Here is an 18,424-nt window from a genome sequence, read left to right as displayed (position 1 = left end):
CTTTACTCTTAACTGAAAATACCCCAAATAACAGATGCTTAAAGCAAACCATGGTATATACATACAGTGGGGTACATGGCAATGAAATGAATTACTTACTACATGCAACATGGATGACTATCACAGATGTGTGAAAGAAACCAGATACACCACAAAATATATATTATGTGATTCAATTTCTGGGCAGTTCAAAACAGGCAAAACTAATGTACGGTGATAATTCAGAATAGGAGTTACTACAGCAGGTATAGTATTGACTGGAAGAGAACATAAAAGAGCCTGGTGAATGCTAAAATTGCTATTATCTCTTGATCAGAATATTAGTTACGCACGTATATGTATTTGTAAAAGTTCATCCCGTTGTACACTTAAGACTTGTGTACTCTGCTCTCTCTATGCATCAAAAACAAAAAAAAATGCTTCTCAGAAAATCAACATACTTCAATTAAGTGACTCCATTACAAGTGAATGTATGTGACCATAATAAACATATCATTCCATTAAAAAAAAAAAGTTTTGCTTACTTATACTTTGCCTGTCTCTGGCATTTAAGGTAATATATGCATGTCTCAAGAGGTAGTATGGTACAGGAGAAATATCTTGGACTTGGAATGAGATCCTAGGTTCAGATTCCAGCTTCCTCACTTAGGAATTATGTGAGTTTGCCCTGAGCTTCAGTTTCCTATCCAGAAAAAGGGGCTAGCAGCTCCTCCCTTTCAATGCTGTTGTGAGGATTACAGATAACAGACCTTCAGTATGTGGCACATTCTGTGCCTCAGCCAGTTATCAACTATCATCACATTTTAACTTCACTGGGTCTGTGGTTCAAATCATAATCTACCCTTAACAAAAATCTAAGTCAATGTTTGCTTAGTTGGCACAAACATTCACATGACTCTGCATATAGTTTAGGTCACAGAGAGTAAATCATGGAAGAAAAATTTACTAACCACACTAAAGATCCATGACACTGACTTTATTGCCAATTTCTATAACCCATCCCTGGAAAATATAAAACAATATCCAAGGTTGAAGGACTGAGAACATAGACTCTAAAGGGACCCAACCAACTCAACAGACTCGATTAAAAGATGGAGGTTTTATAAGTCAGAGAAAGTCAAATACCATATGATTTCACTCATATGCAGAATTTAAAAACCAGATGAACACAGGGGAAAGGAAGGGGGAAAAAGAGAGGGAAGCAAACCATAAGAGACTCTTAACTACAGAGAACAAACTGAAGGCTGATGGAAGGAGGTGGGGGGGGATGGGCTAAATGGGTGAGGAGTATTTTTTTGTTAAGTTTATTGAGAGAGAGAGAGAGAGAGAGAGAGCGCGCGCGCGCGCGCGCACGCGCGAGGGAGGGGCAGAGGGAGAGAGAAAATCCCAAGCAGGCTCTGCACTGTCAGCACAGAGCCCAAAGTGGGGCTCGAACTCATGAACTGTGAGATCATGACCTGAGCCAAAATCAAGAGTCTGATGCTTAACTGACTAAACCACCCAGGTACCCCGGGTGATGGGTATTAGGGAAGGGGCTTGTTGGGATGAGCACTTGGTGTTATGCGTAAGTGATGAATCACTAAATTCGACGCCGTTTCAGGTGTCATATGTATTAGCTAACTAGTATTTAAGTAAAAACTTGGGGGGAAAAAAGATGTTTTTGATGAGCAACAGCACAATACAACCCAGTTAATTTGAAATAAACTGGCTGTAGATACTATCCATTTAGAGAAAGACCACAAGAATAAAGGCTTCTAAGAAGGTGCCTAGTTGGAATGGAAAGGATTCTACATGTTCCTCTAAGAAAGAGTTAATCCTTGACCACTCCTCTATCCTCCATCATCCACCCAGTGTATTATTAACACCCTACAGGTCCTTGGGCTCATATTGGGTGGTAGTGGTGAGGTCTCAGAGGTCTTTCAGGAATTTCCCAGATTCAAACACTGAGATAACTTTCCAGACAAGCTAAAAACTCACCGGAGAGAGAGACTCCCACACGTTTTATAGGGCACCAAACTGCATCAATGAGTATATCAACTTTCAAGGCCAGATAAGCGCATCTAGATTATACAATCCTCAGCTTTACTGAGGACCTTTCACTCCAAACTTATTGTTATAGGGACTGGAACAGGGGTGAGGGTGAAGGAGAACACAAGCCAGAAGGATGGTGGTAAGAAAAGACAAACACTGTATCTGAAGTTGTGCTACGGACTTTACATAGTACAAACTACACTAGCAAGGTTTAGTTAATGGATCACACACACACAAAACTGTTACCTTTTTACCATGATGCTTGAGATTTTTAATGAGTCACTTGTTAAATCATTTGGGTGAGTGATGGGGAAAAACTGGATTTTCTTTAGAAAAATGAATATTATATAAGCAACAACATTGATCTGCATTACAAATGTTGCCTGCTATTGCAGTAGTTCAAATTATTCAAATCTTCACTGTAATATCCTTGCTGGAGTTTTAAGATACTATCAAAATGTAGTGTCAATGAATCTGTCCAGCCTACATTTCTGCTTAAGAGTCATAGTATCATAAAGAAACCAAAGAAAGAGCCCTTCCTCTGAGCCATATGAAGATAGGGATTTTAGTTAACTTTCTGGTTTTTGATACATCTAGAGATGACTGGACCATGTATGATGTCACAAAAGTTTTCATGCTTCTAAAATTTAAAATCTACAAAATCGATAATTTTCATTTTCTTTTTGAGTGGCTTGTCCTCAGCATATTATATTGCTCAATGGCAGCTAACAAAACAAGGACAGTCCCTAAAAATAGATGCTTTTTAGTAAAAAACTGAGAAAAGTTTTATGTTTCTAGGACTCCCTTTTTAACATAGGCTGCAAACTTCAAGGCTATTTAATCAAACTTCCATAATTCCAAAGCTGAACATTGTTAAGAGATCTTATAATTCCTTCAAACTTGATTTAAAAACAAAAATCCAAGGGGCACCTGGGTGGCTCAGTCAGTTGGGCATCCAACTCTTGATTTTGGCTCAAGTCATGATCCCACGGTTTGTGGGTTAGAGTCCCATATCAGGCTCCATGCTGATACTGCAGAGGCTACTTGGGATTCTCTCTCCCCCTCCCTCTCTGCCCCTCCCAGATGTTGTCTCTCAAATTAAAAAAAAAAAAAAAAAAAAACCCAAGACATCATAGACATCAACTGTATCAACAGGTCAATGTTATCAACTACACAACACTCAGTATTACTTAAAACACTTGTTGAATAGTATATTCCATGTGCTTTCATCTTCTGCTTACACCAATGTGAAGTTAATATTTATTCAACACTATGTGTTGATACTATGTGAAAAGTATTCATGAATTATCTCATTTAGTCCTTATACTATGCAATGAGGTAGGAATTACGATCTTCATTTTACAGATGAATAAGTAAAAGCTTAGAAGTTAAATAATCCCTCACAGTAGTGTAACTTGTAAGTGGTGAATCAGTCACAATAAAATACTTGAAAAATGTCTTACTGCAGAAACAACTGACAGCAAATATTAGAATTACAGGAATCATCCCTTAAAGTTTTCTGAGTTGTTCAGAAAAAGGTTCCTGAAACTTCTACAATAATTTGGAAGGAGAAAATAAGATGCTTACAAACTAATAACCAACGAAAACACCAAGAGGTGAATGTCTTCTTTTAATCTTAATGTACACAAATTAAGTGGTAAAAATGTGGTAAAGAATGAAACAAGCAGCAAAATATCTTTATAGGTAGGTTGATCACCCTCAAAAGGCCAGACTGCCAAAAGTGATAACCAAATTTTCTGTCTTCCTGATTTTGACGTCAGTAAGGATGATTCACAAGAGTACAAATATACACGATGTAAATGACAACATGAGCAGCGATGCATTCATTCTTCAATGAATGCTGCTAAATAGCAGTAAGAGTTATTTTACAGAAGGTACTTTTCAAAAGTTCCTAAGAGCTTTCCCTTCACTGTGTTTTAAATTTCTCTGTAAACCCATAAGGCACTTGTGTTTATATAGCTGTATAGTAAAAATTAAGATAGATAAAAACATTTGAAATTGTTTTACCTTTAACTCACATCAACTGGCCATATTTGAGAGATTACTGTTATTCCCAAAAAGGTACTTCAACTTGAAACAGAATAAATGATATTGGATAACTGTTGGTAACAAAGACAACAAAACAGAAGCAGCAATGAGGATAGATGAATTAGCCCTTGGAAACAGTTTTTTCCCTAGTACTCTTTGCTCTTATTACACAGTTGCAGAATAAATGAGCCACTCTAATTTTCCACCCTAATATCCCAGAAACTTTACAATGAAAACAGAATCTAAAAGCAGGAACTACTTCAGTTTCATTTCCTTTCACTAAAATCTTGCTTACACTTACAATAGTGTCTACAGATAACCCCTGGACCTTCTGTTCTCTTTCTGAATTGCTCGCTCAGGGGACCCTTTGAATTTCTCCACTACTACTGATGCTTTCTCATCAGACTGTAAGTGTTCAAGAGTCTTCCAACCCTCAAATCAGAGCAAAACAAAACTCTTCCCTTCTGTATCCTCCTAGCTTTCCTCCTCCTCACCAAACTTCTTCAAAGGGCCATATCTATTTGCTGTCTCTACTTCCTAACCTCCCACTCACTCCTCAAGCCAGCACAATCTGGCTTCCATCCTACCACTCCACTGAAACTGCTCTTGCAAGAGGTACTTTACTTGAGCTCAAAAGACTGGAAATGTTGTGCAGGCACAGGCCTCTGTTGTTGACTACCACTGCATCCTCAGGGCCTGCCACATGGGAGGAACTGAATACACGGTTATTGTTCTTGCTGGGGCATGTATTCCACTGACCACTCTCGAACTGTTATGCCCCTCCACCTCCCACTAGATTTCTATAACCCTAGCTGTGATGTTCCACCAAGTCAGTTAGGAAACATCTAAGTTCAGTCAAGGTAAGTAAGCGTGATCGGAGAAAGGCGGGCCTGAAACGTAGCACGTGCAGAAGAAAACAAATCCAATCCTTTGTGCTGAACCTGTCTGAAAAAAAAGTTGAAAGGGGGAGCACTTACACAAGCTAAGTGAAACAAAACAGCTAAAGTACAAAAATTTGTTCACGGTTTTTAACAGACCAGCTAGTATGACTATCTGCTTTGAAGAGTTTCTCACCATAAGTGGAGGCATCAGCCAGGATCTCCAGAGTGTGACGTGACTCTGGATGGCCCAACTAACTTCCCCTGCTCTTGTTCTCCACTCCTAGCAACTTTCTTTAGTACTTCATGTAAAATTTCCCGCAGATTTGCAATCAGCTGACATGAATAGCTGACATGTTTTGAAAGAAATTTCTTGCTATAAAGCTTTAGATTTAAATTCCGGTCAAGACTGATGAATTAAACCAAGATCCCATGGTATTCTGAAAACAAAAGAGCCCCATGAAACCTACTTTGTGGATTTCCAAAACGAAAGACCCCTAGTCTGTAACTAAAATATGTATATGGCAGGCTTTTGGCAGCTGCCCTTCCTGACAGTGTTACTAGGTTATAAATGCCTACCATGAGAACTCACCTTTTAGAGAGAAAATGCATCTATAGTAAAAGGTCTAAAGCTGCAACCAAGTGCAGTTAGAATTCAATTATCTGAGCTAATGAGACAGGATGCAGACAGCATCCTAGATAATCTATAACTCACAAATTTGGCCTTAAAATATGACCTATGTAACAGCACATTTACCTTACAAATTGTCTTTGCTAAGTGCTATTTGTTCCTTTAAATTTTCCTCTGACCACCTATCAATTGAGAAGATAGCCTAGAAATGTGTGAGGCAACAGAAGGAAACCAGACAACGAACCAGGGTTAAAAATAATCATCCACAGATAACATAATGACATTCTTGGGGGGAATTATTGTAAAACAGAAGCTTTATATATGTGAAAAACCAAATATAAACACATTCCAAAACAGTGCTCAAGAGCGTACATGTGTGTAATATACACAGGTAATGCCACAAGTAGGTCTACCTGTACTGATAACCTTCATGGAAACTATGGAAGGAATTCCCATAGCAAACAAATTCTAGGTAGTTGACCTTTTAATGGTGTTGTTTCTTGGTTTAAAGTTTACTTTCTCATTAAAGGTAGAAAGGCTAAAGGGTAAAAATTTAAAAAAGGTAACATTTATTATTTTGGTTAGAAATGATTTGAGAATAAGCCTGTCCTATAAAGCAGAATTTTAAACTTTCCCTCACATAACCCACAAAAGCAATACATTTTGCATGATGACCCAACACATACACATTAAGGGAAAAAAAAAAAAACAAAAAAAACTTCACCAAACAGTACTTCCCCCTTACTCTCTGGGTACTCTTGATATTTTTAGTTCTATTCCATTTTATCATAAAAGCTGGTCATGATTCCCTAACTTGATTTTACAAACCTAAATTTATAAGCCAGAAATAGGTCATAACTTTAAGTAAAAACAAAAAAACCCCAAAACACCCAAAACGGACACTGAAGAGTTTAGAGAGAATGACCAAAACCAACAATTTCCCCTAAATACTATTAGTACCACTGGGGTTAGGAAAAACTAAGTCCTTCCATACAGACGTTATGAACGATGTCAAGTAATAAAAAAAAATTTGAAATCTGAATTTTTTTTTTTTTTATCATTGGAACATGTAAGCATTAGGTGACTTAAAACTTCTGCAGTATTTCTATTCTGCATATTTAAGACATCAATTCTCCTCTGATGAGTTTGATAGAAATAACCCATTTTACATTATTTGAATGAACCACATAATTTGATAAAATGAAAGTGTTCCTTTCCTATTCGCAGAATTTTGCATTAAATAAAAAAAATACTATTTTTCAAATTCATAATACCCTCAATCTAGGAAGCAAGCCACTTTAAGGATAAAATTAAAGATACTATTGGTCAGAGTACATGTTGGTTTCTACTCCAGGCAACTCTACAATACACCACAAATTTTAATGCACATTTTTTGGACTAAATTTCATCCACGAGAATGTATCCTACAGAAGCATTCATGTAAGTACACAAAGATCATTCCATACAAATGTTAATTCCTGCATTGTTTTAAGAAGCAACTGAAAATAACTTAAATATTTATCAATGAGGAATAGGGTAAATAAAAAGTATAGCCATAAAAAAAAGATAAGGCTACATTACTAATAGGAAAAGGTGTCTAAAACACATTTTTAAGTGAAAAAAGTTTCTGAAAGGCATTTTCTCTGGATTTCCCTCTTGCCTATGATACCCTTTTCTCCTCCAACAGATCTGCCTTCTGCTTGCCTCTTAAATTTCAGTGTTTCCCATATTTCCTTATCCCAGAGAGAGATCTCATCCAATTTTTTTTAATATATGTTCATAATGCTGAAACCCCTATCTATAGGCTGCGCAACCTCTGGATCTATGTACCCAAATACCTTTCTGAATATCTTTATTTGACTGTCCCAAAGATATCTCATATTCCCCAATTCCAAAACTGAAATCAACCTGTACTTGAACAGAAACTACTTGTTCCTATACAACGTTCTGAATTCTAAGTCCAGAAATCTGAGTGATAGCCCTGACTGCTCCCTACTTTGCCATTCCCCCTCCCACAAATTAAATCTTCAATATATTTGTTTTAACATCCCGTGACCTATGGGGTCTCATTTCAGGTTCTCCTTATTTTTGGCCAAGATTACTACAGTCCACTTGATATTCCTATCTTATCCATGGCTAAGATACTATCTCTTTACTCCATCTAGACAGAACTACCCCCCTGGTTCCTCCACTGGCACTATGTCACAAGTCATTTCTTCTAATTTCCTATTCTTACCTGTTTAGAGAACTCATTTACTACACCTTCAAAACCCATTCAGGCATGAAGTTTCCTGTGAAGTGAGATCATCAATACTTATCAAGTTATGATGTCACAGGTACTTATGAGAGGTGCTATTCATACACTATCTAATTTAACCTCAGCCTTCCATTTTACACAGGAGAAAACAGGCTCAGAGAGGTCAAATAATCTGCTCAAGGTTTCAAAGTATGGAAAGTAGGACTCTAACATTAAAGCCAGTGTTTTCATTAGGTTAGGCTGCCTTTCTGAATCAATTAATCCCTCTTTATATCTATCTCTTTTATTACATTCAACAAAGTAAATCAAAAAATTTTCCCCATGTTTTTCTCCTCTAGCAGCCTATTAACCAATGTTTCTCAATCTTAGCTTTGTGTTAAGTTTTCCTTTCTTTAATAGAACAGGTGGATCTAAAGACCTGTATTTTTAAAAGTTTCAAAAACGATGCTGATTGTTAGCAAAGGTTGAGAACCAGTGAATTAAATTACCAAAGGATAAGAATGTTGCCGGACTTTATAACTTTTGGGGTGATATAAATGTCTGCAAACTTCACTGAACTGATACAGGTAAAGCAATGAAATTTGTACTTTTTCTTATAAAAAGCCTTCCCTAACTTACAATGGTTTGAGTGTACAAACATTTCTTAAAGTTCTGCCATACACATTTCCCTGAGAGTATCACAAAGAAATGTCACCCTCAAGATTTAAAAAACAGAGTTAAACAAAAAAACGTTTTCAACATAAAATTTTCAACACTTAAAAATGACACTTGGAAAATTTCCTTAAAGGATCAAATTTAAGTTACTGCAATAATCCTCGAAACAGATATTAACATATAACATAAATGTTACAGAATTCTTGGAAAAAATAAAATCCTGTCTGAATAATCAGTTTCAGTTGCAGTTGAATGTTAAGAAATTAATATGTAAACAGCAACAATAACCTTTTCTCTACTTCCAGAAACCAAGGTCACTGGCAATCTGATTAAAATCTGTACCTTTTAGTTAGGTGTAACACTTGGCACTTGTTTCAAGTAAACTTCTGAACCCTAAGGAGACAGAAACCTAGCACCTGCTGGCTCATTAGGATATAGAGGAAGGAGTCTGAAATATGAAAGAAATGATAACCACAGGCAAAAATTAATGAATATTCATTCATTTGGGCTCCTAATAGAAGATTTGAATTTGATACTTGAAACTCTTGGTATGATTTTTAAGAAATAAATATGCCATTAAAAATATTTGGCATAAAAAGTTAACTTAATGTAGGTTTATTACTCTATAAATGGCTACTAAAAACAAAGGCCTTAAGAAATGAACGCTTCAGATTTTGAGTGTCACTGTAGCAGAAGTGTTTGTTTTACCTACAAATTCTTGAGGTCAACATTTCTGCATCCAAACAATTCTTCATTTTGCCTCTTTAAACAACTGATCTCGTTAAGATATATGCAAATATTAAAGATCTTATTCCTAGAAGTCTTGCTTTGAAAAGTATCATTTAGGGGCACCTGGGTGGCTCCCAGTTCTATGAGCGACTGCCTTCAGCTCAGGTCATAACCTACCTCAAGGTTCAGGAGTTTGAGTCCCACAATGGGCTCACTGTGCTGTCAGCCTGTCAGCGCAGAGCCTGCTTCAGATCCTCTGTCCCCCTCCCACTTGTGTTCTCTCAAAAACAAACATTAAAAAAAAAAAGTATCATTTAAAGTTAGTATTGAAAGAATAAGATGTGAATTGGGAATGATGTCCTCTATTACCTAAACATGCAATTGTTAAATTTAACATAAAAATTCAATGTTAGCAACATAGGATTTTCACATGTTGTTAAACTTGTCAGGTATTTACTTCTCATGTTTTTGCTTCTCATGTAAAATGGGGTCTCCACTTCTATCCTATTTTCTATTTAGGAAATTGGAAGCTCTTGCTACTTGTAAATCATCACATCATAGGCAAACCGGAGCATCTGACCGACCATTTCCTTTCCAATTCTTAGGTCTCTGTTTTTCCTTATTGACTGTGCTTGCTTAATACCTCTAATACCAAATCCAATAGTAGTGGTGATAGCAGGCATTAGTATTCCCCCTAAATTAAGATACTGATCTTTGGTTTGAGGTTACATACATTTTGTCGTATTACAGAATTATCCAATTAAGTTGCTTTGTTAAAAAATTTTTAAAAAGGAGTTTCCAAATGCCTTTTCTGTATTTATGGAGAGAAGTACATAATTTTTCCTTAGATCTATTAAGGTAACAAAAATACCAGTATTTATTCATAATTGTTTTCAGGCTCTTCAATAGTCAGGGAAGCCCAGTTTGTTTTCTGCTACAGGAAAAGGTATGTTTCAAAGTAATCAAATAAGCATTGTTAGATTATGTGCTCGATTACACACATGTCAAACAAATATTCAACTTATTTAATCCAATTTACTCCTTACTTTCACTTTTACAAGTAGGCCTCAAACTGAAATTTTCTCGTAAGTATGAAACATTCAAATTAGTAGTATAAGTCCTTTCAGGTTTCATCTAGGCTCTTTTCTTATTCAACTCCTCCTCAAGCAATCTCATCCACCTAAGGCTTTAATTTCCATATCCTAGGACTCCTACTTTATTCCTACAGCCCAGCCCTCAAACTTGAGCTCCAGACCAGCCAGGCCAACTCTCTACAAGTTCTCTCCTCTTGAATTCCTCAACTCAAACTAAGCTTAACAAGAGAACTCAAGCTTGTCTTTCTCAAACCTGGTCCTCTTCCAGGGCTCTGTAACTTAGTAACTAAGTGGGTGGAGGGGCCATCCCCTAAGTAGGAAACGTAAGAGCCACCCTTGACAAAGCTCCTCACCCTCCTCTACCTTCTAAAGGAGGACCTTTATCTCATAAATCCCTCAATTCTAGAATATCTATCTGTACCTCCTTTCAGCTCCCCAGACACCCTTCTGGTTCTGGTCTAAAAGCTGCCATCATCATTTAAATGGTCTCTCCCTGACCGGTATTCAATCATGCCCAACCCAAGAAATCTCTTTAAAAGTCAATCTGATCACATGGATCTCCTACTTGTGATAAAGATTTTTTAAAAGTATATATTATTTATTTTGGAGTGCCTGGGTGGCTCAGTAGGTTAAGTATCAGACTCTCAGTTTCAGCTCAGGTTATGATCTCACAGTTTCATGGGTTCAAGCCCCACATTGGGCTGCGCTGGCAGCTTGGAGACTGCTTAGGTCTCTCAAATAAATAAACTTTAAAAAGTATATTTATTTTGGGAAAGAGCACAAGCATGCGCATGAGAGCCTGAGTAGGGGGAGGGTGGGGGAGAGAATTCCAAGCAGGCTCTGCACCCCCAGCATGGAGTCTGAAACAAGGCTCGAACTCATAAACTGTATCATGACCTGGGCAAAATCAAGAGTGAGTTGTTTAACCTTCTGAGCCACCCAAGCACCCTGTGATAAAGATTAAAAAAAAAAAATTCTTTAATAAAGTCTATATAAGCCATTCCCATCTTTCCAGTCACCACCTTCTCCTCCCTTCCCCTATCGTTTCTAATGCTCCACACCAGGCCTTCTTTCAGTTTCGAAAGGCAAATAACATTCTTTTATGCCACAGGGCCTTTGCACCTGTGGTACCATCACCTAAAACATTTCCACACATCCTTCAATTCTTAGAAAATTTACCTGAGGCATTGATCCCTCATCTAACACCTTTCCCCAAGTCCTCCTACATGTATTTCTTTCAGAACATAAGAACTGCAGTATAGTTTGTAATAAAACACAATTTTAAAGATGACTGTGCAAACTGTACCCCATGAAAAACACACTGACAACCTGAAATGTATGATTTTTAAAAACCCATTTGCTGCTTTCCAGAATAGTGAAGTTAATCTTATAGTTCTTTTCCATAGATAAAAATAAGTCAGTGTCATGCTCCTGAGCAGCACTGTCCAACTAAAATATAGTACGAGCCACATAATTATTTTTCCAGTAGCCTATTAAAAAAAGCATATGAAATTAATTATAATATACTTTGCTTAACCCAAAGTGCCCAAAATATTATTTTAACATGTATTCAGTCTAAACTATGTATCTTAACATTAGTTGAGATTTTTTTTTTTTTTTTTTTTTTACACTTAGAGTACATCTACTTTGGACTAGTTTTATTAAAAGTGCCACATGTGGCCAGTGGTTACTATACTGAACATAGTTCCAGAATATTGTATTTCTTTCACTTAAATAGCTAACAGAATCAGTTATTTTAAGAGCACATTATTAAGCAATTTTAATCTCATATCAAACAAGGACACATCTCCCATTTAAACCCTTCAAAAAATGTTTAAATTATGCAAATATTCCATACTGCTGAAAGCCTAAATCCAAAATAAAAATCTAGGTAAACACTTTAAAACTGCATATTTACTGATCATTTGAGGAGATTAAAGGAAGACAGGTACTCTCAGCCACTGCTTGAAGGACTGATTTTATTACAACCTCTTGAAAAGCAATTGGTTTCCCTTTGATTTAGTAACTACACTTCTAGGACTCAATCCTATGGAAATAACCCAAAACAAAGTCCAAGATTACAAACCTGTTCACCAAGATACAATAGGATTCATACATACATGTGTGTAGGACACTCGAACTCACAGGGGGGAAAAAAATGAATGTAATCCAAAATGTTTAGTTATCTCTTTGTGTGATGACTAATATTTTAATACATATTATTCCTTTTAACATGTTTACTGAGTGCTGCTCTGTGCCAGGCATTAATAACAGATGGGTCCCTGCCATCGAGGGGCATACCAGTTTTCTTTACACTTTTCTACAGTTTCCAAATATTCTATAATAAACATTTTCCTTTCATAACTTTAATAACCAGAAAAATATAATATGGAGTGGATGCTGATTTGGGCAAATCAGCTGTAAAGGGACATTGAGCCACCTGGAGAAGAATTTGAATATAGCCTCATATAGTAGCTTAGATGAAAATTTTCTGAAATGGTAAGGGAAGTTTAATTAATGCAAAACAACCTACAAAGTAGTCTGTGCAATAAGACTCTGTTTTGGTATAAAGTGCATGTTTATATATGTAAAAAATAGGTGGAAAGATATGCATTAAATTGTTAACAGTGGGGATTTCTGAGTAGTAGGAGTGGTTTTTTTTTTTTTTTGCTTGCCAATTTTCTACAATGCCCCTGTAACAAATGACTACTTTAAAAAATTAAATAGATACATACCCACTACTTACTGAGCATTTACGACATACAAAACTGTGCTAGATTCTATAAGGGGTAGAAGTGAGTAAAAGGAGTCGCAATCGTAAAGAAAATTACACTTAATTAGGGGGAACATAAGAAACAAAATGCAAGCCAGAATATAAACAGCAAAGTAAAATGTAGTTATGAGGAATCTAAGAAAAGATCTTACCTGATTAGGAAGAGGAAGAAAGAATGGTGAAAACAAGAAAAAGCTTCATGGAGACAGAATTTGAAATGAAAGGGTTTTAACTGATCCGATCCAAGTAACAGTGGGCACTAAAAATAAAGTATGGGGCAAGTATCAAAGAACAGGAAGTCATATAATAGAGTTTGGTTAGAATGTAGGATATATGAAGGAAGTAGGCAGTATGCTGGAAAAGTAGGCTGTGGAGGGCCTTGAATTTTCAGAAGGGAGTATCTCTAGAAGTATTTTTGAATTTAGCAATGGTGAAATTACTATAGGTTCCAATTCCAGAGACTGACTGTATCACTGTAACCACCTCCTAATGGAATCTTCCTGCTTCCACTCCTGAACTCCTATAGTCTATTTTCTGTACAGCAGCCAGCCAGATCCTCCCCCCCAACCCCAGCCAGATCCTTTTAAAACATAGATTATGTCACATCTCTACTCATAAGCCCTGCAGTGGCTTCCCATCTCACACAGTAAAAAGCCAAAGTCATTAGAATTTCTACAAAGCCCTGCAACACTGCTCTCTCACCCTCTAACTCTCTGATCACATATACTATTCCCCTTGCAATTCTTTGAATATTCCAGGCATACTTCTGCTTCTACCACTCTTCCCCTTATTCTCCTCACCTCCTTCAGGTCTTAAGCTTTCTCTGACCCTATCCTATATAGAACAGCAAGCTCCAACAACCTCTCCCTCCTAGCTCTAAGTCAAAAAGTCTGAACTCCCGTATCCCTCCAAATGGACGTTTTTCTCTAGGATACTTATCTGCCATTTTTTTTTTTTTATCCCCCTACATCTACACAAACGTGTGTATACACACACACAAATGAAGTTCAATGAGGGTTGTTTTTCTTAGTTGATTTTAGTATCCTTAGCACCTAGAACAGGGCTTCACATGTTGCCATAAGAATGAAATGAAGAGAATATCATGGTGTTAGGTATTTAGTTGAAATGGTTTATGGCATATTTTAAGTATTTACATAAGTGGAACCTACACTGTATTCTAGTTTACCAGTTTATTTTCCCCTGGGAACTATTCACCAAAACAGTGCTTATAAGTTTTGAGCACACAGCTGAGCTTTAATTTATTAGCAATTTATCTCTGCAAGGTTTATTGAAGTATTATTTGAAATAAGGATGGTGGTGTTGAAGAAGAAAGACTATAAACCTATGTTCCTTTTTTCATTTCTCCCGAACTAATGAGCAATGGCTCCCCACCTCTGCTTCCTCCCCAGTGTATCGTTTCTGACTTTTTCCTTTTCCTAGGGAAGGGGTCTAATCCAGACCTATGAGCCCCCACCCCAGGGTAAGGTCAGCAATAAAACTAGGAGTGTGATACAGGGCTGTGCAGCTGGTTGGCAGCAAAAAGAGGAGAGCCCAGGCAAGGGAGGTTACTGCAGAAGAAACTCGGGAGGGGAACAATTTCTTGACTTAAATATTTTCAAGTTAGAACTTCCTTATATTTTAAAAGGAAGTCAAAACAAAGTAACATTCAACCTAATTCCCTACCTTCGTTTTAAATATACAATGCTGGAAGAGTGATACTTTTAAAATGAAAAACCTGACCTTTTATAATTTCAAGCATAGTTTAGAAAAAAATATAATGATCAAGTACCCATTACCTAGCTGTGTTAAATCTTTTACCAAATCTGCTTCAGATTTATTTTAAAGACAGTAAAGCTACGGTTGAAAAACCACAGGCCCTTCCTAGATCCTTTATCCCTCTTCAGTTCTTCAGAGGTAACTTTAATTCTCATTTGGTATTTATCATTCCGATGTTTATACTTTTGTTATAGATCTCATGATTCCCAAAAAATATGTTGTATACTTTTACATATTTTAAAAACTATATTAAGACTATAGGAGTATGATAAGCAAAACTATCATAGCCTGGCTCGGTTACCAGCTGTCTGACCTTAGGTAAGCTGCTTAACATTTGTGCCTGTTTCTTCTCTGAAAAATGGAGATAATACCACCTGAGTTTGTAGGGTTGTTAGGAGGATCAAATGAGTTAATATATTCTATATAAATCACTAAGACAAGTATCTCACTCATAGCAAATAGTGTATATCAGAGTTAGCAGTTATATAAAGTTGCAAAATGACCTGTGATTGTATTATAGACACACTCTGTGAAAACACTATCAAATTGATTATTTATATATATATATATGTATATATATATAAATAATCACCCATGTAATGCCAGGTATTTTTACGAATTGTGTAAAAACTATAAATACTTATGAAGCTCAGGCTGGAAAGGTTCACTAGCCTAACTACTAAGAAAAAAAGTCCTTATTTTTTAACTTACAAATTGTAGATAACATTAACAGTATAAACATTTAATTTATGACGGTTTAAAAATACCTACTTAATGGCCTCCTTTTATGAGTTTTGGGGGACAGGGTCAGGAGAGAAGGGGTAATTCCTCAATGAGATGCTATTCCAAGACTTTAGACTCTTAATGGAAGCACTTTAGATTTCACACAAAAAACATTTGGTACTCAAATTTCACTTGCTTTCTGAACTTTTAATTATAAGTAAAATAAGTTAAAAATTTAAATGATACTTTATGATAGGATTTATCTAGATGACAAAATTTTCATAAGGACAGCTGGATTCTGCAAAATTTATCCATGCAATTAAGGACACTGTATCCAATTATGGACACATTTGATATAGGGTTATTTTTATAATAATCTCTAGGTCAAAATCAGAAAACAAAAACAAATGCCCCACATCTTATGTGAATTCTAGTTAATTTCTTACAAGAGCTTTCTAAAGGTTGTGAAATATATTAATTGATCAAGTGTAGATATATCTAATTAGTATATAGTGGAATTCGGTCTAATGAGCATTTACTAGGTATCATTTACTGGGCTAAAGGTTTTATACAAGATCTTTTAATCCATGTGCAACATCTTCATGCACAAAATTTACAAGACCACAAATACTCTGCATAAACACATACTTCTGCGAAGTTAAAAATGACTACTACAAAAGTCAACAATTAAGCTGGCAAAGCATATAAAATGTAGATAAACTGTGCAAATTATATCAACGGAACAGTGTTGACATATTTGTTTCCCCTAGTTTGGCATATATTTCAATGTTTAAAAGGTTCACTGAGAGTAACAATTAAATGTAAACATTAAGGATGAAACGTCTCCCCCTCCTATCCCCAAAGAAAAAAAAAAAAAAAAAAACAAAACCCGAAATCAAAAACCCAATTTGGAGTGGGAGAAATACTCCGTGGAAGCTAGTGAAGAGGAAAGACTAAAGTTCAAAAGTTTTACTTTTCTCCTAGTGAGAACTTTGAAACGGAACCAGTGCTTTTATTTGTCCCCCTTCTCATACCCCCACTAAAATATTTACAAGTATGAGTCCTTTCCTCAACCCCAGAAGCTTCAGTGAGAAACAAAGCTATAACTCGCATTAACCAGTAAGAAAAATCTAGCCATGCTCAGTAACTTCCTAATGGAGAAAAGACCCTACTACCGTTCACCCTATAGTCTTGTCCTCTGCCCAAGCAAGACACTGCACCTGCCAAATCGGGAGTTTAAAGAATAATGGTCTAACTTTGCGAACGCGATCTGGGGAGGAAACGCAGATTATTTGAGCAGTGCAAGAAAGGAGCAAAAAAGATCCTTTCAGGAAAGGATTCATGGGCTTTGGGGCTTTCCTCTGCCAGTTGGAGGATTCAAAATCCGCTTGCTTCAGAGACCTTCGGAAGCAGCCACACTCCGGTCGCAGCCGGCCTCGGGCCTGGGAGAAGCAGGCAGTGTTTACACCTGTCACGAGGAAGGGGGAGGGAAAAAGAGGAAGCCCCAGCAAAGCCCCAAACTTCTCGACAGCTCCAGAGAGGGAGCGGCCGGCCGGAGCTGTGGGCAGGTGGAAGCGGAGGCGCAGAGCGACCCGGCAGCGGCCGGAGAGGTGGGAACAGCTCACACTTCCCCGGCCGGTGCCCGGGTTGGCGGGGAGGGATCCTTGAGCTTTGGGCCCCGCCGCCGCCGCCGCCGCCGCCGCCGTCCCCGCACCCGCCGCGGAAGAGGGCAAAGCCCAAGTCCGGAGCCCGCAGGCCCGCAGAGCCGGCACCGTCCCCGTAACCCGCAGTTCCCGGCCCCGCGGCAGACAGGTGCTCCCGGCCCGGGCAAGGGTCCGGCCGGTGGGCCGGGCCAGGTCCCCGCACCCTGCTTCCCCCGCACGGCTGGAGAAGCGAAGCGGTGGCGCTTACCTGGCTCGTTCGGGGCGGCCGCGATGGGCATGGCTCAGGGGCCCGGGGAGGAACTGGCTCCCCGGGGGAGGAACTGGCTCCCCGGGGAAGGACCGGCTAGTCCGACACGGAGCTGGTGAGAGCGGAAGGCAGACTGCTCACAGCCCCGTCAGCGAAGCAGCGCCATGGACGCCCACCCGGAGTTTCAGCGCTGTCGCGGGACCCCCATCCCATTACCCTCCGCCCTCTTCCGCCGCCGCCGCCGCCTCCACCTCCTCCTCCGCCGAGACCCCCCGCCCACTCCACACACTCTCCCATCATGCAGCGGGGAACCGCTGCTGCCGACACGTCACTTCCGGGCGCAGGTGGCTAGGTCGGGGCCGGGCGCTGTTGGGTGCAGGGAGGTAGGGGGAAGGGGGGGAGGACACTCCAGGGGAATTAGTGTCACAGAACGCTTACCCCTGCGCAGGCGCGGTCACGCTAAGCGCCAGCCGCCATTTTGGGTGAGGGCAAGCTGCCCTTTTCCTTTAACTTCCTTGCGAGTCGTCGAGCTGTCGCGGGGAAAGACGTCCTCCTGCGTTCCGCCTCCCTCTGAAAAAGCGCTCCCGGCGAGGGACAGGTGCTCCTCAGCCGGTTAACTGTAACGTTCAGTCAGGACCGAGTTAGGTCTCTTGCTCTCTAAAAACTGCAATACAGAACCATTATCTTCTCTACCAAAAGCCTATTCGGAGAGCCCTTTATCAGCTTGCCCTTTTCGCCCCGGAAAACGACTTTTTCATTCAGTCTAAGTCCCTTCCTCTTTTTAATTTAAACTGACAAGAGGAAGCTGGTAGTTAACAACAAAGAGATTGTTGTATATAAAAATCAACCTTAACAGGATGGAAACAGGGAAAGCACCCGCTGAAGACTGACAAATCGGCTTTGAGACCAATAACAAAA

General features: G+C 38.5%; 1 protein-coding gene across 4 annotated transcripts in view; it reads right to left on the bottom strand.

Moving 5' to 3' along the window:
- AFTPH (aftiphilin) overlaps positions 1 to 17,759 on the bottom strand; it is a 66,942-nt gene extending 49,183 nt beyond the window's left edge. The window contains exons 1-2 of one of the 4 annotated variants that reach the window (XM_047852267.1): positions 17,507 to 17,758; positions 4,060 to 4,151 (exon numbers count right to left, since the gene is read on the bottom strand). The gene's annotated coding sequence lies outside the window, so the exon portion shown is untranslated. Of the gene's footprint in view, positions 1 to 4,059; positions 4,152 to 17,506 lie in introns of all 4 variants that reach the window. The other 3 variants (XM_047852269.1, XM_047852266.1, XM_047852268.1) reach the window with 3 other exon arrangements.
- Between the last annotated feature and the right edge of the window lie 665 nt (positions 17,760 to 18,424).

This window comes from Prionailurus viverrinus, chromosome A3 (assembly GCF_022837055.1).
Source record: "Prionailurus viverrinus isolate Anna chromosome A3, UM_Priviv_1.0, whole genome shotgun sequence".
NCBI lineage: Eukaryota > Metazoa > Chordata > Mammalia > Carnivora > Felidae > Prionailurus > Prionailurus viverrinus.
Note: the sequence above shows the minus strand (reverse complement) of the source record. Positions and strands in the feature narration are given on the sequence as shown.